The following is a 25275-nucleotide window of genomic DNA, read 5'->3' on the forward strand; positions in this document are numbered from 1 at the left end:
GGGTGGACGTTACAGTGCAGAAACTCAGTGTTGGGTACATGGGGTGGTGTTACCTGCCCGGTGGGGCAGGGGCATTCTTTGATCGCTCATTCCCCGCTTCGCTGTCTGCCCGATCGGTTTTTGTGCGATTGCCACAAACGCGTTCATTCGCCTCATTTCCACTGAGCGGACAGGACTCGGTTCAGTCATCCGAAAGAAGGCCGGAGGGGGAAGTAATCACGGGGGGGATCTCCGCACCGTCCAATCTGAAGTATCCGTACTGCCCAACCTGTTGGAGCCTTACCAGCCCATCACACTGGTGTGGTCGCTTTAATCTCCCGGGACAGGGCTCCCTTCGCGTTTCCCCCGATCCTGGGAATAACCAAACCAATGGAATGTAGTCATCTTTTCCCCGGTATCAGAAGGGGCGGATTTGTGACACGTCATCGGCAACTAACAACTCGCTCTTCGGTTCCCACAAGTTCTCTTTTGCAAGGAAACGCTCCGCTTGTGTGTGTGAGTGTGTGGTTGTTTTTTTTTCGCCCCCGTTTCCAAGTTTTTTTTTTAGGTTTTTAATTCTTAATTCTGGAAAGAAGTCTGTGTAGAACTCGATGGTTTTTCTGGGGTGTTAAACATGCATTGGAGTTCAGGCTTGGAGGCTTTGGTTCAAGACAGGACAACTCCGAGCACCGCAAGGGATGGCAGTGAGGCGACCGCTCACCTGGAGTATTTCATCCCACGGGGCTGACGGGGAAACGGGGGCGACTCTCACCGGAGATTCGGGGCTCCGGGACTTCCGACACTCCGCTGTGTGTGTGAAGCTTCCCCCAGGGCCGGCCTGAAAACAAAGCAGCACCCCCTCCGCCCTGCCCCTGACGGTAAGAATCAATTAATAATTTTACTTAACATTAATAAACGGGGCTGAATCGGCGTGTGCAGCTCTGTGTGTTGTTAGACTGCAATCTGATAGACCACGTTAATAAGTGATGAGTGCATTAATTTAATTGCATTCCTTTATATTAAAAAAAAACAGACCCAGGATGGTTACAAAAGACATCAATACCTTCACCAACTGAGACTTGTTAAATATATGAGGGATATTATCGCCATTAATAATATATTTTCCCTGTCGAATGTCACAAAGAAAAAGAAACATTTCTCAGATGGACATCTTACAAACTCCCTCCTCTCTGCCTCCCCGCCAACATCTCGTTCAAATAAAATGAATTATCTCATTTTTGTCAACATTCTCTCTAGAGGAGACAAGAAGTTTTTAAAAAGAACTTTAGTGCGTTACTAGCCCCCGCGAGTTAATTGTTGGTTGGATCCAAATCCTTTGCAGACTCGATTTTTAAAAAAAGTTTGTTGAGATCGATGGATTTTTCAGTAACTATTTTAAGTTAGTGGGAGATTTCTCTTCTGCGTTGAGTTTTTAAACGTTACTTGATGCCCCTGTGTGCTTTAGGAGGTCCTGCGTGACTCTGATCTCTGTAAGAACCCACTGAGTGTAAAGATTATATAGGAAATTTGAGCCGTCCTGTCATTTTTTTTTCCCATTTTGGGTCCCTGCCCCAGTTCAAACTTCCACCTATGTGGGAACACCTCACAACATGATCCCGTCCCTTTTCGCCAGAATCTGGTCGCAGTAAACATGTCGTGAAGTCGGAGGGCTCACCATCCCGAGGAGAATCGCTTCCTATCCACAGCTACCGGCGATGTGGAGGGAAACGTAACTTCTGAGAGGAGGCGGACTAACCTCAGCTCGGTCAACGGGACATCAAACACCCGGGGTCTTGCAGGGCACGTTGATGCAGATTGTCAAAGCTAAGAGGTTAGAAGGCTTTACCCACTTTGAGCTGATTAATTTAAACTGTAAATTCGCGTGTCTGGGAGTCGCTAGCGTGAAGAATTCCCCGCAGGGTCCGTTTGTAATGATTTGTGTTTAATAGGTTGATCTTTGATCCAAATCCTCGAAGTTAAAATGTTTTTCTGTTGTCCACAGATTACTGTTTACAAGTTGTTCCGGGAATTGTGTTTTAGGGAATCAATTTGCTCGGCAATTATTTTAGGGCTTGAGGTTCACGCGTGGGCAGACTTTTTTGTCCTTTATTGTGAGTTGTGTCTCTGGCGTTCAGCACCCCTTCAGTGAGGGTCCGTGGTAAAACGTATCCCCCCGAAGCTTAAGCTGGAGTATGCGGATCGGAAACACTTCCCTGCGAAGGTTCGGGTTGTGGGGGGACTTAGAGCGGGCAGGGGGAGCGCCGGCCTGCGCAGATTCGGCCGCGCTCGCATCGTGCTCTCCGCTGAGACCGCGGCAGGTAGTCCATCTGACCTGCGGGGAGAATCGCTCTGGGGACCCATTTACACCGAGGTTACCCTCACTCTTCAGTTCTACGCGAATCTAAATTCAAAGCCTGCACCCTTTTGTAAACGTACAAAGGAATAGTTTGTATTTATATAGTGGCCTTCGCCGTCTTGCATTCAATTGAGTACTACTTTTCAACCATAGTCTTACATAGAAAATGTCGCAGGAACAGCATAACGACCAAAGGCAGGTGTGAGGTTGAGGGGTCCGGAACTCCGCCACTCCTCGCTGTTTGTGGGGTCTTTGGGAGCTGCTCACGTTGGTAGATCAGCAGCACCTCTGACCGACCACAATCCGTCGTACGGCCGTTCAGATACCGGCCGGGAAAATCGGGGTTCCCACCGCCGAGGTCCGTGGTCGAGACCTTCTGCGCTGTGTATTGCTGGCGGTGTTAGGTTTAAGCCAGTGTTTACGGTTCAGTGTCGGTGACCCGACAGTGCCAACTGTTTCTCTGACCCGTCACACTTCAAGGGGCTGGGAGTTCGGTCTGAGTCCCAACCCGCTTCGTGTCACTCCCATAAGGGAGACGGGCCCACTCTAATCCAAGTTATTAACCTCCACCAATACCCTCCGTCCACCTTCCCGAGCAGCTGTCCCAGTTACAACCTCTTCCCCCCCACCCGCTTCGTGTCACTCCCATAAGGGAGACGGGCCCACTCTAATCCAAGTTATTAACCTCCACCAATACCCTCCGTCCACCTTCCCGAGCAGCTGTCCCAGTTACAACCTCTTCCCCCCCACCCCCACTATCGTCCCACGTCCCTTCCCGAGAAGCCACCATTTGCTGGAGCTGTTTTCCGGTGAGCTTTTGTGGAGCACCCCTTGTAGAGTCTAAACTATCCCCCCCACCCGGCCCTACCTGTGTGTACTCTGTCTCCTACACTGTCCCAAGGCAGCCACGGTAAACTCCGGACACATCCCTCCACTCAGGACGGACGGTTGCGCTTTCCAAGGCATTCCTTCCACTGGGACCTTCAAACAGTTCACCCCTCCTCTCGGCTTAAATGATCCCCTTTGTCTTTTCATCACCCCCCCAATTACACACCTCCTAATAGAGACGGTCCTCCTCCAGAGCCTGCTGCCCCCCTCACATTCAAGTTGCCTCTGTATCCAACCTAATCCCATTTAGCAACATGTCTGCGTGTTGTGAGAGTCTCTGCCTCCACCATCCCCTCAGGTTTCAGCCACTCGCTGGGAGAAAATATCTCCTAGATCTCTGCTATGGGGAGAGATTTCCTGCCACCTTGGTCTTTCACCCTTTTTTCCTCACCTTCCCTTCCCCCCCTTCCTCTGCACCTTAAAGCCTATCCCACTTGTGACTGTTCCTAGTCCTGGAGAAGGATCTTCAACCGGAAGCATCAACTGTGCTTCTCTCTCCCCAGATGCTGTCTGACTGTCTGAGTACTTCCATGCTTTTGGTCCTGTTGGCCCTTTGCATGTTGTGTGTTGGAGATGGTGGGAAAGGCGTACCTGATTTACGTTTTCACAGGATGTGAGGGCAAAGAGTCTGAGCTTCTGTGCCTGGTGGAAGGTCACAGAGTCCATAAGTAGAAAGATTTTTTGGAGATGTGCTCACTTGTTCTGTGGAACAATGCGCCAGCCATTCTGACACAGACAGACACAGATGACGGCTCGGTTCACCTCGTCTGTGTGAAGACTGTGAGCCACAATCTCCTCTTGCGCTTTTCTTATTAAGCGTGTGGAGTAAGAAACTGGACTGGTGGGGGGGGGGGGGGGGGGGGTAAGTGAAAAGGAGAAAAAGGAGGCTATTCAGCCCTTGTCCTGCCCCACCATACAGTAAGATCCAGGCTGAGCTTTGACCTCAGCGCCACTCCCCTGCACCAACCCGCTTAGGTTCCTCAATTCCCTAAATATCTATAAACATGTTGCTCGCTGTCTGGTATATTCTCAGTGACACATTTTTTTCCATTTATGTACCATGTGCCACCTCCTCACCCATTCACTAAGCCCGGCACCTTTAAGCCAATCTGAATCCTTTATGCATCCCAGGTATCATTAATCAAACCCAGACACATTGCTCTCGATTGTGAATAGTGAACCCACCTTCCCAGTCGCTTGTACTCACATTAACTCATCCTCGATTCCTGACAGTACCTTACCCAAATCCCACATTCAATAACATCTTCTGTGGCATCTCCATGTTTAGTAACTTTCTCCTTTGTCGGTACACTTTAAGGTAGGCTTCTGCATATCCAGATAGCCCCCAAGTACTGCTCACTAACAGATCATTAACCTTACCGATTTGTCAAGCAATTTTTCCCTTTTGTATTGTCTCTGCCCAGTCCTATGGTTATTTCCTGAATGCCTCATCACCATTTTCTCTTGATTTTTGCGTTTTGCTTACTGCTGATATCAGGTAGTGTTTCGGTAGTCCCGACTTTCACACTCACTCATTTTCCTAGATGCTGCATTCATATTTGCCACCTTCCCAGTGGTGACAATCATTATGGAGATTTGAAAGGTGACCTCTGTCTCCATCAAACTCCTGGAACACAGGTCATCGGACGGTGCGAGTCTGTAGGCCATCAGCCCAGTGATAATTTCTTTCAGCTTCTCATTTGTTCCAAGCTGTCTGTCTTCTTCCATAAAGACAGACACTAAATATTTGTTTAATTTCTTTGCCATTTTCTTATTCTACAATGTAATAAACTGATTAGAAAGGATTGCTGATATAAAAGTCAAACTGGACACATTGGAGGCTGTGATAGAACAAAGGGCCCCATGGAAAGTCCTGGCAATTCTGAACAATGTTTCTCACCCTCTGCATGACACCTTGGCTGAACAGAGGAGCACTTTTAGTTATAGACTAAGACAACTGTGCTGTTCCAAAGAGCGCAATATGAGGTCATTCTTACCCTCAGCCATTAATTCTATAATGAGTCAACCTATAGCCGGGGAAGTGATGACCCCCTCCTGTTAGACTGTTTGAAGTAACATTTTTTATTCTTTCTTACTTCTCTTCTAACATTTATATCTGTGACACTGTAATTTCCTTTGGGACCAATAAAGTATTTATCTAATTTCTTCCATTTTGCTCTGTAATCTTTTCCTATTTATAAATCATAGGAGGGAGCTTTCATTGTTTGAACTTTGTTTCTCAGTACTTTGCCCTTGTGTTCCGTTCACACCTTCCTGATCGGGATTTGGTGTTCAATGTCCTGTTTCTTTTTGAAACTGGCTTATTATTGTCATGTGTACTAAGATGCGATGAGAATTTTTCTGTTTATGCACCATCCAGGCAAATCATTCCATACAAAAGTACAAAGAAAACAATGCAGAATATCATGTAGTAACTACAGAATAAGTTCAGTGCAGGTAGACAAATTAAGTTGAGTGATTTTAATGGGAAACACAAACTCAGGAGATCCTGCAGATGCTGGAAATCCAGAGCAACACACAAAGCACAAAGTGCAGGAGGAACTCAGCAGGGCAGGCAAAGCTGAGCTGAACTCTGCCCGGCCTGCTGCGTTCCACCAGCAGTTTGTGTGTGTTGCTTGGATTTCCAGCATCTGCAAATTTTCTGTTGTTTGTAGAGTGTGCGCACTCAAAATGCTGGGGCAGCTCAGCTGGTCAGGTAGCATCTACGGAGGGGGATAAATAGTCGACATTTTGGGCCAAGACCCCTTATCGGGATGAGGATAAGAAAGAAGCAATTTCACATTTGGCAAAGAGCTTTTGATTAATTGGGCCAAAGGGCACTCTGAGCCATAACAGTACCACATACAGTAAACGCAAGCTGTTGTCATTGTGGACCAGACAGTGGTACAGAGCTTGAATTTTTCCATCCTTTCCCGAGGTGTTCCACAATCACGAGACCAACCCCGAAGGAACAAGAGTGTGGTGGGTAGCAGAGTCAGGGTCACAGGGAGATACGGTGCTGAGGTGGCAAGCCAGGAAAGGAAGGGACTAATGTACTGCCACAGAGTGAGACAGCACGAAACAGGCCCTTCAGCCCACAGAATCCATGCTGTTGACCATCTGTTTACACTGATCCCCTTTTATTTTCTTCACATTCCCATTAATACTCCCCCACTAAATTCTAAAACACACACACACACTCACAGTGCTGGAGGAACAGAAGATCGAGCAGCAGGTACAGAGAGGAATAAACAGTCGATGCTCTGAGGAAGGTTCTCAGCCCAAAATGTCAACTATTTCTTCCGCTCCATAGATACTGCCTGAGTTCCTCCAGCATTTTGTGCGGGTTTGTGTGTTGGCGCGTGGCCAAGTGGTTAAGCCTTTGGCCTAATGATCTGAAGGGCGCTAGTTCGAGCCTCAGCTAAGGCAGTGTGTGATATCCTTGAGCAAGGCACTTAACCACACACACATTGCTCTGCAATGACACTGCCAAGGGGAGACTTGCAGCTTGGGCAACTGCCGGTCTCCCATACAACCCTGCCCAGGCCCGCGCCCTAGAAACCTTCCAAGGCACAAATCCATGGTCTCTCGAGACTACCGGATGCCCATTGTACATTTTAGTGTAAACGAGCATTAATGGCCAGTTAGGATTGTGCCTCAGGGGTCTGTTTTCTAACTCTGTCTCTGATACACTTCTCTGCTACTCTCCCAAAGTGTGGGATAAAAATACCTCCTCCTTCATGTACCTCGCCAAAGGCAATGCTCCTGCCACTTCTATTAACAGCAAACCGAGGCTGCTGTTCTGCCAGAGGGGATGTTGCAGTCAAACCCAATTCAATCCCCTCTCCTTTGTATGTACCCTGTACAATAGGTGTCATTGGATACTGATTAACAATATCATCTGACTGATTAGCAGAGGTAAAGTGAGTTTAGTCTGGAGCAGAATTTAACCATTTCACTGCCTCATTACTGTAGGGACCTGGAGTGTGAGCCCCAGGATTTGTGGCTGGATTTGAACTGTGAATCTGTTCATCAATGTAACGCCACTAAGTTGGAAGGCGGCGTGATGCCTGTGGTGAAAACCTGACATTGGCAGTGCCATCTCTCTCGTGACCAAGCTCTCGTCTTCCCTTCAGGTGCCCACGGGGCCATGTCCCAACTTTAAGGCCAGTTGAGGACATCCTGCCGGCCTCCACTCTCCCTGCCCATAAATACTTGTTTGTAAAGAGTCACACAACACAGGAACGGGCTCTCCGGCCCAGTGTCCACACCACCCACTGACCACCCAGAGTGACATGACCCAGAAACAGGCCTTCTGGCCCAGTGTCCACTTGCCACTAACTTCCCATCTACACTCCCCTACACCAATCTCATTTTATTGCCCCCTCAGATTCTACCCCTCCCCTACATACTAGGGACAACCAACAACTGTCCGTCGCCTTGTTGGCCTGGAATCCGGACCGCATCACTCAGAGGAAGCCTGTGCACACTCTGCACAGATACGGACGGAGGTCAAGATCGAACCTGGGCCGACGGTGTTTCGAGACAGTGGCCGCACCAGCTTTGCCGCCGACTGCCCGTCGTTAAAATCTGTGCATTGGTGGGATCTTGCCGTGCACTCGACTGGGCTGCGTCTGGGAAACACCGAGTCCTCCTTTCATTCAGAACCACTTCTCCCAAATGCTAGTCGGCACCGTGGCCGAGGGAGAAGGGATTTATTGTGCAGGAGCTTTGGAATGTTACAGCAGTGCGCCAGAACTCTCCGAGAACACCTGCCAGAGTCTGGTGGGAACCCAGCAGACAGCCACATCAAACACTGAGTCTCTCTTGCACAGTGTTTGTAGAACATTGCTTTTTTTTTCAAACTTTGTGGTTTCATTAATGAGGTAACCACAATAATAAGTTCCATTAGTTTGCTCTACACAAGAGGGTAATTAATCACAAAGGAACTGTACTGCAGGCTTGTGCTTCTCTTGTGCAGAGCTTTGGCCATATTATAGTACATTAGAAAGGATTTATACCTGGGAGTGTGACCATGCAGATTTATTGCAGTGGTAGAGCTTAGCTATGAAAACATTTTGTATTATCTGGACACACATAATCCCTTGGAGTATTGAAGATGGGATTGTGATCTCAAGCCGGTCTTTTTAAAGATTTACAGGCTGGATATGGAGAAATCTTTTCCTCTCAAATCCGTTCGGCAAACTCTTCAGGTTAGACAAAGTTGTGGAATCAGGAAGTATTTTGCACTGTGACAGAAATCAAGAACTTGCTCCACAGAAGGTCCGCAGAGGTTTACTCCAGTGTCAGTTAAAAGGTAACATCACCAGGGCCTAATTTAAGACCATTAAGATGTATTGTTTGATTTCCAGCCTAATGCAAAGGCAGCGTGTGTGGCCCGGCTCTTGTGTGGAACTAAGGTGTTGAGAGAGAACAGACATTCTTTACCTGAACGTCTGGGCAGGCTCCATTAGCCTGGATGTTCTTTGTCTGAATGTCTGCATTCAAGTCAAGTGCCTGGACAGTAACCAGGGATTGCACTGGTGCACTGGGGAGAGCCACTGGTTTATAAATCCATCAACCCGGGCTTGATCTTTGGGTGCTGTCTGCGTGGAGTTTGCACACTCTCCAAGTAACGGTGCGGGTTTCCCTCGGGTGCTCCGGTTTTCTCCCAAGTCTGAAAGACATGTGGCATTGATGGGTTAATTGGCTGCTGCGTATTGAAGTAAGTAAGTGTGTGTGTGTGTGTGTGTGTGTGTGTGTGTGTGTGTGTGTGTGTGTGTGTGTGTGTGTGTGTGTGTGTGTGTGTGTGTGTGTGTGTGTGTGTGTGTGTGTGTGTGTTTTAGAATTTAGTGGGGGAGTGTTAATGGGAACGTGAAGAAAATAAAAGGGGATCAGTTTAAACAGATGGTCAACAGCATGGATTCTGTGGGCTGAAGGGCCTGTTTCGTGCTGTCTCACTCTGTGGCAGTACATTAGTCCCTTCCTTTCCTGGCTTGCCACCTCAGCGCCGTATCTCCCTGTGACCCTGACTCTGCTACCCACCACACTCTTGTTCCTTCGGGGTTGGTCTCGGGATTGTGGAACACCTCGGGAAAGGATGGAAAAATTCAAGCTCTGTACCACTGTCTGGTCCACAATGACAACAGCTTGCGTTTACTGTATGTGGTACTGTTATGGCTCAGAGTGCCCTTTGGCCCAATTAATCAAAAGCTCTTTGCCAAATGTGAAATCGCATCTTTCTTATCCTCATCCCGATAAAGGGTCTTGGCCCAAAATGTCGACTATTTATCCCCCTCCGTAGATGCTACCTGACCAGCTGTGTTCCTCCAGCATTTTGAGTGTGTTGCTCTGGATTTCCAGCATCTGCAGAATCTCTTGTGTTTAGCAGTTTTCCTAAATAGCCGCAGGAGCATTAAGGGTATTGACAGTTATACAGATGTTAGGACAGATGGTATAGGAGCTTTGTTCCAGGAAGTATGGTAAAGATTGAAAGTGAAAGACTGAGGCAGGGGCTCCCAGACCTGGGGTGTTTGGTATCTGAAGGCATCAACGAGAAATGGGAGATTGCAAGGACCAACACTGGAAGATCTCACACGGATCTTAGCTGATTCTGGAACAGGCTGCAACACGAACCAGTTGGGGTGCAAGGGGGCAGTGGCAGTGGTAAGGAGAGGGCATGCAAAATAGTAAAATTATAAATTATTTAAAACTGAGAGTGAGAAGTTGGAATCAGTTGGAAACAATGAGGATCCCCATGGTGTCCCGACTGATGTTCAAGGAATGGCCTTTTGTTTCCCTGTTACTAGATGCAGTTGAGAATTATTCTCCCTCTATATTTGCCACCGACTGCCCTGCTCATTTCAGTAGGTGATTAGAATTCCAAACCAGTGAGTCTGGAGTCACATATCTACTTACTTCTATGAAGAACATAGTGGGCCAGCTGCATTTTATGACAATCGGTCTTTAATGGTTACCATCAGTGATTTTTATTCCAGATGTGGGTCATTATTTGAATCGGAATTCCCTAGCTGCTGTGGTGGGATTTGAACTCTTGGCCCCTGGATCAACACAGCTCTGGCATCTGGTTAGGCCCAGTAATTGAACCAGTTTACTATTGTACCCAGGATGAAGTACTGAGGAAATGCCTGCACCACTCATCGGGGATGGGGATCGTCGTGGGGAGTGTTAAAACATTAATGAAATTAGAAGTGAATTTAGTGTAAGTTTTCATCATCGTCCTCTCTATTAGGAACATAGAACAGTGCAGCACAATATTGTGCTAACCTTGTAACCTACTCTAAGATCAATATAGCCCTTCCCTCCTACCTAACTCCCCCTTTCCTATCATCCATGTGCCTATCTAAGAGTTTCTTATCCCTAAAGTATCTGTCTCTGCACCACCTCTGGCAGCATGTTCCATGCTCCTACCACTCTCTGATCAGAGGTAAAAAATCTTACCCCCCCCCATACGTTCCTCCAAATACCTGAAAATTGCTGCTGTATCTCCCTGTGACCCTGACTCTGCTACTGAGAGATGATTCCAACCCACCACACTCTTGTTCCCTCGGATCTTGAGGTTGTGGAACAGCTCGGGAAAGGATGGAACAATTCAAGCTCTGCGTTACTGTTTGGTCCACCACAACAGCATTTGACGTTAGACATTTGTGCCCTGGGAAAAAAAGTCTCTGACTGTCCATTCTTTTGATGACTAAACCTGTTGTATACCTTATATATCTTGTATTAAGTACATGTAGTGAGTACAACTATGGTGTCACAGAAATCTCTCCCTTCTGTGGACTCTCTCCACACTTCTCAGTAAAGTAGCCACAGAGAAAGATTACACCCACTGCAGAGTTCTCTCTTCTTCCCTCTTCCATTGGGCAGAAGTTACAAAAACCTGAAATGTGAAAATCCTTCGGACTTCTACCCTGCTGTTATATGACTATCGAAAGGCTCCCTTGCACAATAAGATGGGCGTTTGACCTCACGATTGTTCTGATCTTGCACTTTATTGTTTAGCTGCACTGCACTTTCGCAGTATGTTTACACTTTATTCTGCATTTTTATCCTTTTACCTTAATCTAGCTCTATACACTGTGCAATGATTTGATCCATGTAAACGGTATGCAAGACGAGCTTTTCACTGTGCTTGGCACAGATAACAATGATAAGCCAATACCAATAATCAAAATGCTGGGACAGCTTCCAAGTTTGCTTGGACTCCTAGAAGGGGACCCAGAACAACTGGACCCCAATGAGCCAGGCAGTGAAGCACAGGGGGTAGAAATTCTGCCCTGACTTCATCTGCCTGTGTGAAATTTGCTTGTGTTTCCTCCGGTATTGACCCCATTCCCAAAGTGGGGTAAGTACATAGGACCTGCATGAATGTCGTGAATGTTAGAATCTGGGGCAGGGGTGGGGGTGTTGGAGCTGATGGTAGTGAAGGGAGAACTAATGGGGAATAAGAGTTCTCTGTCTGTATTCCCACTGACATTAATCCAGCTCCCTCACACCACCCCTCAGTATTCCCTCTCCCCCAGCACCAGGTCACTGACTGTATCCCCACCGACATTAATCTAGATCCCTCACACCATCCCTCGGTGACATCTCTCCCCCAGCATCAGGTTACTGTCTGTATCCCCTCTAGCATTAAACCAGCTCCCTCATACCTACCCTTAGTGACTCCTCTACCCCAGTGCCCTGTGTCACTGACTGCATCTCTACAGACATTAATCTAGCTCCCCCACACTATCTCTCAGTACCTCATCTCCCCCAGCACCCTGTGTCACTGACTGCATCTCTACAGACATTAATCTAGCTCCCCCACACTATCTCTCAGTACCTCATCTCCTCCAGCACCCTGTGTCACAGACTGTATCCCCACTGATGTTAATCCAACTCCCTCACACCATCCCTCAGTACTCCATCTCCCCAGCTCCCTGTCTCACTGACTGTATCTCCATTGGCCTGGTGAATGCTTTCAATGACGGCATGACACTAGTGTTGTTTATTGAGTGTTCTGCTGGCTTCAAGAAGCATTTAGTCTCAATGTGACCATAAGACTATAAAATATAGGAGCAGAAGTAGGCCATTCAGCCCATCGAGTTTGCGCCACTATTCAATCATGGACTGATCCAATTCTTCCAGTCATCCTCACTCCCCTGCCTTCTCCCCATACCCTTTGGTGCCCCGGCTAATCAAGACCCTATCTATCTCTGCCTTAAATACAGCCAATGACTTGGCCTCCACAGCCACTCGTGGCAACAAATTCCACAGATTTACCACCCTCTGACTAAAGTAATTTCTCTGCTTCTCAGTTCTAAAAGGATCGCCTTGTGTCCTCTTGTCCTAGAGTCCCCTGCCGTGGGAAATAACTTTGCCATATCTAATCTGTTCAGACCTTTTAACATTCGGAATGTTTCTATGAGATCCCCCCTCATTCCCCTGAACTCCAGGGAATACAGCCCAAAAGCCGCCAGACATTCCTCATATGGTAATCCTTTCATTTCTGGAATTGTTCTTGTGAATCTTCTCTGAACTCTCTCCAATGCCAGTACATCCTTTCTAAAATAAGGAGACCAAAACTACACACAATACTTCAAGTGTGGTCTCATGAGAGCCTCAACATCACATCCCTGCTCTTATATTCTATATCTCTAGAAATGAATGCCAACATTGCATTCACCTTCTTCACAACAGACTCAACCTGGAGGTTAACCTTTAGGGTTTCTTGCACAAGGACTTCCATGTCCTTTTGTACCTCTGCATTTTGAATTCTCTCCCCATCTAAATAATTGTCTGCTTGTTTATTTCTTCCACCAAAGTGCATGACCATACATTTTCCAACATTGTATTTCATTTGCCACTTCTTTGCCCATTCCCCTAAACTATCTAAGACTCTCTGCAGGCTCTCTGTTTCCTTAACATTACCCGCTCCTCCACCTATCTTTGTATCATCGGCAAATTTAGCCACAAATCCATTAATACCATAGTCCAAATCATTGATATACACTGTAAAAAGCAGCAGTCCCAACACCAACCCCAGTGGAACTCTACTAATAACTGGCAACCAGCCAGAATAGGATCTCTTTATTCCCAATCTCTGTTTTTTGCCAACCAGCCAATGCTCCACCTATCCTAGTAACATCCCTGTAATTTCATGGGTTCTTATCTTGCTAAGCAGCCTCATGTGCAGCACCTTGTCAAAGGCCTTCTGAAAATCCAAGTACACCACATCTACTGTATCTCCTTTGTCTACCCTGCTTATAACTTCCTCAAAGAATTGCAGTAGGTTTGTCAGGCAAGATTTTCCTTACAGGAAACCGTGCTGGCTTTGGCCTAGCTTATCATGTGCCTCCAGGTACTCAGTAATCTCATCCCTAACGATCAATTCCAGCAACTTCCCAACCGGTGATGTCAGGCTAACAGGTCTATAGTTTCCTTTCTGCTGCCTCCCACCCTCCTTAAATAGTGGAGTAACATTTGCAGTTTTCTAGTCATCCGGTACAATGCCAGAATCTTATCGATTCTTGAACGATCATCGTTAATGCCTCCGCAATCTCTCCAGCTACTTCCTTTAGAACCCAAGAGCCCATTCCATCAGGTCCAGGAGATTTATCCACCCTCAGACCATTAAGCTTCCTGAGCACCTTCTCAGTCGGAATTTTCACTGCACACTTCCCTGACACTGTCCAGTATGCTGCAGAAGTTTATGAAATAATGCAAGGCAAAGATGGAGTAGGCAGCCCATTATCATTTCCCCAGGTTGAAATGTCTAATACCATAGGGCATCTATTAAAGGTGAGAGGGTTCCATTAGGCATAGGTGCAGAATTCAGCTATTCGACCCATTGAGTTGGCTCTGCCATTTCATCGTGGCTAACCCACTTCCCTCTCAACCCCATTCTCCAGCCTTCTTCCCGTAACCTTTCACGTCCTGACTAATCAAGAACCTAGCAACTTTCGCCTTAAATTCACCCAATGACCTGGCTTCCAGAGCCACCTGTTGCAATGAATTCGACAGATTCACCACTCTCTGGCTAAAGAAATTCATTCTCATCTCTGTTCTAAATGGATGTCCCTCTATTCTGAAGCTGTACCCTCTAGTCCTAGACTCCCCCACCATAGCAAACACCCTCTCCACAACCCCTCTATGTAGACCTTTCAACATACAATGTTTGAATAAGATCACTCCCCCACTGTTTTTCTAAATTTCAGCGAGTAAAGGCCCAGAGCCATTAATTGCTCCTGATACAGTAAGCCTTTCATTTCCAGAATCACTCTCATGAACCTCCTCTGAACTCTCTCACATGTAAGCACATCCGTTCTTAAATAAGGAGCCCAAAACTGCTCATAAAACTCCAAGTGAGGCTTCACCAGTTCCTTATAAAACCTCAGTATTACATCCTTGATTTTATATTCTAGTTCTTTTGAAATAAATGCTAACATTGTATTTGCCTTCCTCACCACTGACTCAACCTGAAAATTAAACTTCAAGGAATATTCTCCACATTTAGAAAATAGTCTATGCTTTTATTTCTTCTACCAAAGTGCATGAACACACACTTCCTGACACTGTATTCCATCTGCCACTTCTTCGCCCATTCTCCTAATCTGTCTAATCCGTCTGTAGTCTCCCTGCTTCCTCAACACTTCCTGCCCCCCCCCGCCAATCTTTGTATCATACACAAACAAAGCCATCAATTTTGTCATCCAAATCATTGGCATATAACATAAAATGACAACACAGACTCCTGCGGAACACAAGTCACCAGCAACCAATCAGAAAAGGCTCCCTTTACTCCTACTCTTTGCCTCCTGCCAATCAGCCATTGCTTAATCATGCTCATATATTTCCCGTAATACCCTGGGCTCTTGATAAGGAGCTTCACGTGAGGCACCTTATCAAAAACCTTCTGAAAATTCACGTAAACAACATCCACCGATTCTCCTTTGACTATCATGCTTGTTATTTCCTCAAAGAATTCCAACAGCTTTGTCGGGCAAGATTTCCCTTAAGGAAATCATGCTGACTATGGCCTATTTTATCATGTGCCTCCAAGTACCTTGAAATCATATCCTTAATAACCAACTCCAGTACCTTCCCAACCACTGAAGTCAGTCTAACTGGCCTTTAATTTCCTTTCCTCTGCCTCTATACCTTCTTGAAGAATGGAGTGGTATTTGCAATTTTCCAATCCTCCAGAACCATGCCAGAATCTATTGATTCCTGAAAATTCATTATTAATGCTTCCACAATCTCCTCAGTCACCTCTTTCAGAATCTTGAGGTGCAAATCATCTGGTCCAGGTCTAACTGTAGACCTTTCAGTTTCCCAAGCACCTTCTCCTTAGTAATAGCAACTATGCTTAACTCAGCACCCTAACAGTCTTGAAATTTCTGGCATTCTTTTACCGTCTTCCACAGTGAAGACTGACGCATACTACTTAATGAGTTTGTCTACTATTTTTTTTACCCCATGACTACCTCTACAGTGTCATTTCCAGCGGTTCAATATCTATCCCCGACTCTCTTTTACTCTGTGAATCTGATAAAATCTTTTATTATCCATTTTGGTAATATTGGCTAGCTTATCTTTTATCTTACCCCTCACATCTCCTTTCAAATTATCCCCTCTCACTTTAAATGAATGCCCTCTGGTATTAGACATTTCAACCCTGGGGAAGAGATACTGTCTCAAGTTTGTCCAGCCTCTCATTATAGCACACACCCTCTAAACCAGGCAACATGCTGGTAAACCTCTTCTGCACATGATCCAAATGATCTCCAAATGATCGACATCCCTCCTATAATGGGGTGACCAGAAAAATTTATGTCAGTACTCCAAATGTGGCATAACTGTAGTTTTATAAAGCTGTAACATAACTTCCTGACTTTTGAAAACTTTTAAATAAAAGCAAGCATGCTATGTGATTTATTAACCACTTTATCAACCTGTGAAGCCACTCTCAGATAGCAGTGAACTTGAACCCCAAGATCCCGCTGCTCATCAACACCGTTAAGGGTCTTGTCCTTAATAGTGTACTGTCTCCTTGCAATTACTTTACCAAGTTGCAACACTTCACATTCAGCCAGGTTAAACTCCATCTGTCATTTCTCTGCCCATATCTGCAACTGATCTATATTCCACTGTATTCTTTGCCAGTCTTCTACAATGTCCAAGGTAATCTTACTATTACCTGCAAACCTACTAACCCACCCACCTACATTTTCATCCAGGTTACATCACGAACAGCTGAGTCCCAGCACAAATGCCTACAGAACACCACGAATCACAGATCTCCAGCTAGAATAAGTCTCTTTGACCACTACCACCTGTCTTCTATGGACCAGCTAGGTCTGAATCCAAACAGCCAATTCACCATGGATTTCCAAATGCTCATAAATCCTACCCCTAAGAATTCTCTGCAGTAACTTCCCTACCAGTGACTTGAGACTGACTGGACGAAAGTTTCCAGGATTATCCCTCATTCCCTTCTTGAATAATGGGACATTAGCTACTCGTCGGTCCTCCAGGACCTTTCCGGTGACTAAAGAGGACACGAAGATATTGGTCATTCTCTCACCTCTCTCAATAATTGGGGTTATATCCCATCAATCCCTGGTGACATCCACATTCATTCTCTTGAAGAGTCCCAACACGACTTCCTCCCTTGTCTCAAACTGCCCTAGCATATCAATACACTCAGCACTGATCTCCCTATCCTCCACATCCTTCTCCTTGGTAAATACTGATGTAAAGCACTCAATAAGGGCCTCGCCCACATCCTCCACCTCTACACAAATGCTTCCCCCTTTAACTTTGGGTGGTCCTACCCTCTCTGTTATCCTTTTGCTCTCGATGTATGTACAGAATGCCTTGGGATTCTCTATAATGTGATTTGCCAAGGATATTTCATGGCCTATCCTGGCTTTCCTAATTCCATTGCTGAGCTTTTCTCCGGGGTTTTTTTTTTACACAATCCTCAAGGGCTCTGCTTGATTCTAGCTTCCTGAGCTTTGCATACTCTCCCTTTTCCTTCTTAACTAAATTAATCACCTCTCTCCACATCCCAGGTGCTCTTACTTTGCCACCCTATTCTTTCCTTCCTTCCTTCTATTGGTTGATGTCCAAGGGTAAAAAACATAATCTGGAATAACACACACAAAATGCTGGAGGAACTCAGCAGGTCAGACATTAAAGAGTTGATACTTCGGGCCAAGCCCCTTCATTTCTGGCCAGTCCTGCTGAAGAGCCTCGGCCCAAAATGCCACCTCTTTGGTCCGGTCCATTAGATAGATGCTGCCTGACCCGCTGAGATCCTCCAGCATTTTGTGTGCTGCTCTTGTTTTCCAGCATCTGCAGAACCTCTTGTGTTTATGGGTGTAATCTGGCAGGAGTGAGGTACAAAGAGGGAAAGAGGAAAGTATGGCTTTGATCTCTGGAAGCTTCCTGGTTGTGAAGCTAGTAGAAAGTGTTGGTGAACTCAGTGCAGGCATTACTGAGAGAATGTGCCCTTGAGGGGTATTTGCAGGGCCTCAGAGTGAGAATACGGGATGGACCAGATTGTTCGATCGAGGGCCCACCTTGGAGTGCTGTCCAAAATGGCCTCTGCCTGCCAACGTCAAACTGTGATTGGCCAGTCCTGATGCAATCACCCTCAATATTCCTTAACCCAGAGAGACCCATTCCTGTTGGCAGGTTTAGTGGTGATTCAGCACCATGCTCCGAACAGCTAAGTTTTAACTGAGCAGGTAAGTAGAAGTTGTCTGCTGTACCGGTGAATCACGAATGGTCAACAGAAGAGTCAGAGGTGGGGGTTAAGGGGGAGAATTTTATTCTGCACGGTGAGCTGTTGAGATCTGGTGAAAGGCTGTCGGAGAAAAATAATCCGGCAAGAACCTTCAAAGAGGGATTTGACCAATACCTGGAAGTGGTTTAGTGTGCGTGACGTTCTGAGGAGATAAAATGGTTTCTGCATTCACCACCACCACTGTCTATAAGGAGTTCGTACAATTCCCCCCGTGACTGCGTGGGTTTCTTTCAGGTGCTCCGGTTTCCACCCACAGTCCGAAGACGTACCAGTTGGAAGGTTAATTGGTCATTGTAAAATGCCCCTTGATTAACTGCCGGTTAACTGTCGGCTAACTATTACTTGGATTGCACTACCTGTATGTATAATCTATATTTTCATTTATGTTTATCAATTATTATTGTTATGAGCAGAGAGACAACAACTGCCGGAAGTAAATTCCTTGTATGTGCATAGGTACTTGGCGATTAAAGTCTGATTCTGATTCTGATTAGGCTAGGGTTAAATGGGGGGATTGCTGGGCAGCGCGGCTTGAAGGGCCAGAGGGGCCTATTACAGGTTGAAGTGTAAAACCTCTTAGTTTTTGCTGGTGTAAACAAATTCACACACAGGTACCTTGCATGCTTGATCCTTGATCACAAGGGACTGCCCTACAAGTTATAACCTGTCAACACCTCCCAGTGTGGACTGGCTGACTGACAAAAAACAGAGAATTAAGATTAAGAAGGCCTTTTGACGATGGCTACCAATGACTAATGGAGTTCCTCAGGGGTCCCTGTTGGGACCATAACCTTTCATATTATATGCTAATGATCTGGCTGCCAGAATTGATGGCTTTGTGGCCAAATTTGTGGATAATACGAAGATAATTGAAGGAGCAGGTAGTGTTGAGGAAGCAGGGAGCCTGCAGAAGGTCTTGGACAAAGAAATGGCAGATGAAATAGAATATCGGGAAATGTATGGTCATTTTTTAAATTCATTGACAGGATGTGGGTGTCGCCAGCATTTATTGCCCAACTCTAGTTGCCATTGAGAAGCTGATGATGATCTGCCTTCTCGAACTGCTTCAGTCCCTGAAATGTAGGTACACCCACAGTGTTGTTAGGGAGGGAATTCCATGATTTTGACCCAGTGACAATGAATGTTTCCAGGTCCGGATAGTGAGTGACTTGGATGGGATTTCCAAGTGGTGGTGTTTCCAGGTATCTGCTGTTCTTGTCCTTCTAGATGGTAGTGGTTGTGGGTCTGGAAGTTGCTGCCTTGGGAACTTTGATGTGTTATTGCGTGCATCTAGTAGCTAGTACACAACTGGTGCAACTATTCTTCAATGGTGGAATGATTGGATGCTTGTGGAAGGGGTACCAATCAAGTTGGCTGCCTTGCACTTTGGTGGAAGGAATAAAAGTTTAGACTATTTTGAAATGGGGAGACAATTCACAAATGGCAAGTGTAGGAAGATTTCAGAGTCCTGGTTCAAGATTCATTTAGCATTCATTACTAGACTATTAAAAGCAAGGATGAAATGCTGAGTCTTTGTGGAGCATTCATCAAACTCTATTTGGAGTATTGAGAGCAGTTTTCAAAGTTCAAAGTAAATTTATTATTACTTGCATCTCTAGAGTTCCCTGTTGAGGTAAATGTTGCCTCTGGCCAGGAGCAGATGTCGACAGGTGGTGCCCAACCTTCACAGAGTGTTTCAACCCTTAACCACCACACTCTCAGTCGGTGGGTCAGCAGTGGTGGCCAAGTCAGGAGGGAGGTTGAAAATTTGGCTGAGTGCTGCCTCACTCCCCCCATCACTGAACTGAACTCACTTTCAAGGACTCTTGATGTTTAATGCTTATCTATTTATTATTATTTTTTATTTTATCTCAACTCAAGCTGGTAGAACTTGAGGTACAAGCTTAGCCAAGCATGCTTACTTCTCAATTGTGAGGAACTTTCGGACTTTTCTAGTGGTGTTTAGTATTGTGGCTTTCTGAAGATTTACATAGATATTACTCTGAAGTCCTAATTATTTAATGCTATTGTGTGGTGTATTTGGGATGATACCATTTGCAGATATTACTATTGGGACAAATATATACCTTGTTCAGATTCCAAAGTCTTTCAATTTCCTCTTTATTATTGTTATTATTATTTCTACTTTTTGTATTTGTACAGTCTGTTGTTTTTTTTTGTACGTTGGTTGTTGTCTGCCCTGTTGGGGTGCAGATCTTCATTGGTTCTGTTGTGTTTTTTGTATTTACTCTGAATGCCCACAAAAAAATGAGTCTCAGAGTTGTATATGGTGACATATATATACTTTGGAGCAGGAGAGAGCAGTTGAGCTGGAAGCATTAAGTATCAAGAACATGTGATGAAGAGTCCTTGAAAGTGAGTTCAGTTCAGTGGGAACAGTTCAGTGATGAGGCGAGTGAAGTTAAGTGAAGTTATCCCCCGGTTCAGGAGCCTGATGGTGGAGGGGTATTAACTATTCCTGTACCTGGTGGTGTGGGTCATGAAGTTCCTGTACCTTCTTACTAATGGCAGCAGTGAGAAGAAAGCATGGCCTGGATAGTGGTGGTCCTTGTTAATGGATGCTACTTTCTTGCGACAGCTCAACAGTGGGGAGGTCTTTGCCCATAATGGACGGGACTTTATTCATTACTTATTGTAGACTTTTCCATGCAAGGGCATTGGTGTTTCCATACCAGGTTGTGATGCAACCAGTCAATATACTCTCCAGCGCACACCAACAGTATAGAAGTTAGTCAAAACTTTAGATGACATGCTGAATCTTCACAAACTTCTAAGAAAGTAAAGGTATTGACATGCTTTCTTTGCAATGTGTGATGGACCCAGAATAGGTCCTCTGAAATGTTAACACTGAAGAATTTAAAGTTGCTGATCCTTTCCACCTCTGATCCTCTGATGAGGATTGGTTCATGGACATCTGATTTCCTTATCCTGATGTCAATAATCAACTCCTTGGTCTTGCTGACATTGAGTAAGAGGTTGTTATTATGGCACCACACAGTCAGATTTTCAACCTCCCTCCTGTATGCTGATTCATCACCACCCTTGACTCAGCCTACGCCAGTGGTGTCGTCAGCAATCTTAAATGTGGCTTCGGGGCTGTGCTTAGCCACACAGTCATAAGCGTAAAGCGAGTAGAGCAGGGGGCTAAGCACACAGCCTTGTGGTGCAACTGTGCTAATGGAGATTGTGGAGCAGATGTTGTTGCCAGTCCAAACTGACTGTGATCTGCAAGTGAGGAAATCGAGGACCTAATTGCACGAGGAGGTATTGAAGCCTCGGATTTGGAATGTTGATTAGTTTTGAAGGAATGATGGTATTGAATGCTGAGCTGTAGTCGATAAAGAGCATCCTGATGTATGCACCTTCGCTGTCTAGATCTTCCAGGATTGAGCAAAGAGCCAATGAAATGACATCTGCTGTTTACCTGTGGTGGCGGTGGGAAAATTGGAATGGATCCAGGTCACTTCTCAGGCAAGAGTTTTGGGCCCCGTATCTAGGGAAAGATGTACTGACTCTGGAGAGCGAACAGATGAGATTTATAAGTATGATCCCAGGAATGAAGGGCCTTACGTCCGAAGATGTCTCTGGGCCTGAATTGATGGAGTTCAGAAGAATGAGGGGAGATCTCATTAAAACATAGCCGATATTGATATGGCTGGATAGAGAGAATGTGAAAAGGATATCTCCATTAGCGGGAGAGTCTATGATCTGCAGTCCAGGGGCACAGCCTCAGAACAAAAGGGTCTTCCCTTTAGAACAGAGAAGAGGAGGAATTTCTTCAGCCAGAGGATGGTGAATTTGTGGAATTCATTGCCACAGAGGCCTGTGGAGGGCAAGTCATTGGGTGTATTTATGGCATAGGTTTCTTGATTAGTAAAGGGGTTAAGGGTCATGGGGAGAAGGCAGGAGAATAATAATCAGCCATGATTGAATGGCTGACCAGACTTGATGGGCTGAATGGCCTAATTCTGCTTCTATGTCTTCTGGACTAAAGGGCAGAATCTCCTGTTTGAAAGAGGCAGTTGCCTGGGCAGGCTTTGTCCTTGGCATTTGTATTATGGTAAGTGCCTCACAGCATTGAACATTGTAATGAGCTCCGTACACCACACAGAACAGGTGGAGAACTGAGGGAGATTCTGGGGCCGTGCCCTGGAGATCTGTCAGTGAGGTCAAACGTTAAGCAGTGCCACAGAGGAGGAGTGGCAGAGAGACCCAAGGAGTGAATTCCAGAGGCTGCCACTCGGGTGGGCAAAGGCACGGTCTGTGATGACGGAGTGGGTTGGAACACCAGTGGGAGGCTGGAGGAGTTAGAGCAGACAAGGGTAATTGAGGGGACTGTGGGAACTCCTCCCAATGACAACCTGGTTTCCAGGGACACAGGGTGGCGCAGCAGGGAGAGCCACTTCTCCAGGTTCAACCTTGACTTCTACCACTGTTTGTGTGGAGTTTGCATGCTCCCCCTGTGACCGTGTGTGGCTTTCACCCAGCTGCTCCCACATCCCAAAGGTGTGTGGGTTTGGTGGGTCAAATGGCCGCCATAGATTGCCCCGATGTGTGGCTGAGGGGGTACAATCTAAGGCCAACCGATGGAAACATGGGGAGAATAGAACAGGATTAACATGGGGGCCAGAGTATTGATCAGCATGAACTTGATGGGCTGAAGGGCCTGCCCCTCTTTCTCTCTCTCTCTCTCTGGTGATTTAGCAGGATCCAGACTCTCAGTCAGGAATCTTGGAGCGAGAGAATTTGACCAACCAGAGATTCCTGGGAGGGACAGTGGTCCTGAAATGAAAACTGACCTGCTGGGAGTGCCTGCAAATCAAGGTTAGAAGGAGGAGCTGCCTTTGATTAGTACCCAGAGTCTGGACAGATGCTTTCCCCTTTTATCTGCCCGTTTTGTTGTTGCTGCTGCATGTATTTTTTTCCTCTGAAGTTGTTCAGCACAAGGAGAGGGTCAGCTGATGGATCAAATCAGTACACTGGGGTTGAGAGCAGCTGTAAATTTTCCAGCTCCCTGCTCCCATCAGATCTCAGGGTTCTTGTTCGGTGTGAAGCAGAGAGTATCCACGGGCACCCACCTGGTTTGTGCGGCATGCTGAGATTGTGAGGCCTTTGCGGGGGACAGAGACAGCGTGTGCCCAAGTGCGGCAGACAACAGCGGATCTGCCTTGTGGACAGGAAGGTCACCTAGTGGGGGGGGGGGACGGTTTACCTGGGCTACTGCACTCACCCCCCCCGTATGGCAAGGGTAGGGTTAATCTGGTCTGTGATGCCTCCAGTGGTGGATCAGCCCACTGAAAGTTCTTAACACTAGCACAAGAAAATAGGGGCAAGTGCTGGCCACTCTGCCTTAGCGGTCTACACCGCTGTTGGTACGTGGGTGGGGGAATCCATCGGTGAGAACGGGAATTGAATTGACTTTATTTCTTACGTCCTTCACGTACATAAGGAGTAAAGATCTTTGCGTTATGTATCCATCTGAATTTGTAACGTGCATATTATAGTAATTTGTAATAAATACTAGGTACAGAAAGATATACAACAGGACAGTCAATATAGCTTAGAAATACAATTGTGTCAGTCTGATGGCCTGGTGGAAGAAGCTGTCCCGGAGCTTATTAGTCCTGGCTTTAATGCTGCGGTATTACTTCCCAGAAATAGCAGCTGGAACCGTTTGTGGTTGGGGTGACTCGGGTCCCCAGTGATATTTCAGGCCCTTTTTATGCACCTGTCGCTGTAAGTGTCCTGAGTAGTGGGAAGTTCACATCTACAGATGTGCTGGGCTGTCCGTGCCCCTCTCTGCAGAGTCCTGCGATTGAGGGAAGTACAGCTCCCATACCAGGCAGTGAAACAGCCAGTCAGGATGCTCTCAATTGTGCCGCTGTAGAAAGTTCTTAGGGTTTGTGGACTCATGCCAAACTTCCTCAGCTGCCTGAGGTGGAAGAGGCACTGTTGTGTTTTTATTGTCACAGACCAGGTGAGATCCTTGGTGACGTTTATACTGAGGAGCTTAAAGCTGTTCACCCTCTCAAACCCAGATCCATTAATGGCAATAGGGGTGAGCCCGTCTCTGTTCCCCCGTAGTCCACAACCATTTTCTTTGTTTTTGCAACATTGAGGGAGAGGTTGTTTTGTTTAAACCACTGTGTCAGGGTGATGACTTCTTCTCTGTCGGCTGCCTCGTTACTATTTGAGATAAGGCCAATCGATGTCATATCATCTGCAAAGAAGGTGGAAATCACAGCCTCACTCACTGATCTGCTCCCAGCCTCACCTCCTCCATGTGGACTTCAGTTCCCCAATCTCCCTCCACTGCAGATACTCCACGGGGTATCTGCTAACCTCTGCGGGAGAATCCTGCCACCTCACGTTTAAATAACCAGGCATCTCATCTCCCTCTTCTTAGCGAGGGGCAGCTTTAAACATCCAAGATGGAAGGTGAAAGCCAGTTAAAGATGGTTTCATGTTAGAAATTGATTAACGTAAAACTCCAATAACCTGGCATTCAGTTGTTTGGGAATCTTGATGTGTCAGTGTGTCTCACTCTGGAAGGTGAGCTGGGAGCGGGGTGTGCAGTCAGATCAAGGGTTGGGGTCTGGAGCACAAGGGGTTAGGAATTTGGGAAGGTTTGTGATCGGAACTGGGATTGGAAATATTTACATTTTCCCCCTTTTCTCTCACCAGGATCATTTGAAATTCATTATATCACTGTACAACCTGTAAAAACAGAGAAACAAATGTGTGTTTGAGTATTAATAGGAATAACCTCCTCACGTCTGGAAAGTCTGCTTGTCTGGCACCACTACAGTCTCGTGGATGGTGGATTATAGGAGGTTTTTTAAAGGCATAGGAGCAGATTGAGGCCATTTGGCCCATTGAATCTGTTCTGCCATTCCATCATGGCTGATTCATTATCCCTCTCAACCCCATTTTCCCCTACCTTCTCCCTGTAACCTTTGACATCCTTACTAATCAAGAACCTATCAACCTCCGTTTTAAATATACCCAATGACTGCTTTAAGTAACTCGCTGGCTAAATGAATTCCTCCTCATCTCGGTTCTAAGGGGACATGCATCTATTCTGAGGTTGTGAGTTGTCCTGTACACGGCCAGTGGCTGGACCAGCACAGGAGACACTGCATTTTTGAAACACCTTTTCTAAAGGTCCCAAGCACTTTGCCACCAGGTAAAAACTTGTCGGATCACAGTCAGTGTT

General features: G+C 46.1%; 1 protein-coding gene across 2 annotated transcripts in view; it reads left to right on the top strand.

The window, feature by feature from the left end:
- The first annotated feature begins 332 nt into the window (after nucleotides 1-332).
- The window catches only part of LOC140719386 (neurotrophin-4-like), a 60371-nt gene continuing 35428 nt past the window's right edge, over nucleotides 333-25275 (top strand). Inside the window, exon 1 of one of the 2 annotated variants that reach the window (XM_073033994.1) lies at nucleotides 333-857. The gene's annotated coding sequence lies outside the window, so the exon portion shown is untranslated. Of the gene's footprint in view, nucleotides 858-1624; nucleotides 1811-25275 lie in introns of those variants that run through there. The other variant, XM_073033995.1, reaches the window with a different exon arrangement.

The sequence above is a fragment of the Hemitrygon akajei genome, chromosome 31, assembly GCF_048418815.1.
Source record: "Hemitrygon akajei chromosome 31, sHemAka1.3, whole genome shotgun sequence".
NCBI classification, from domain to species: domain Eukaryota; kingdom Metazoa; phylum Chordata; class Chondrichthyes; order Myliobatiformes; family Dasyatidae; genus Hemitrygon; species Hemitrygon akajei.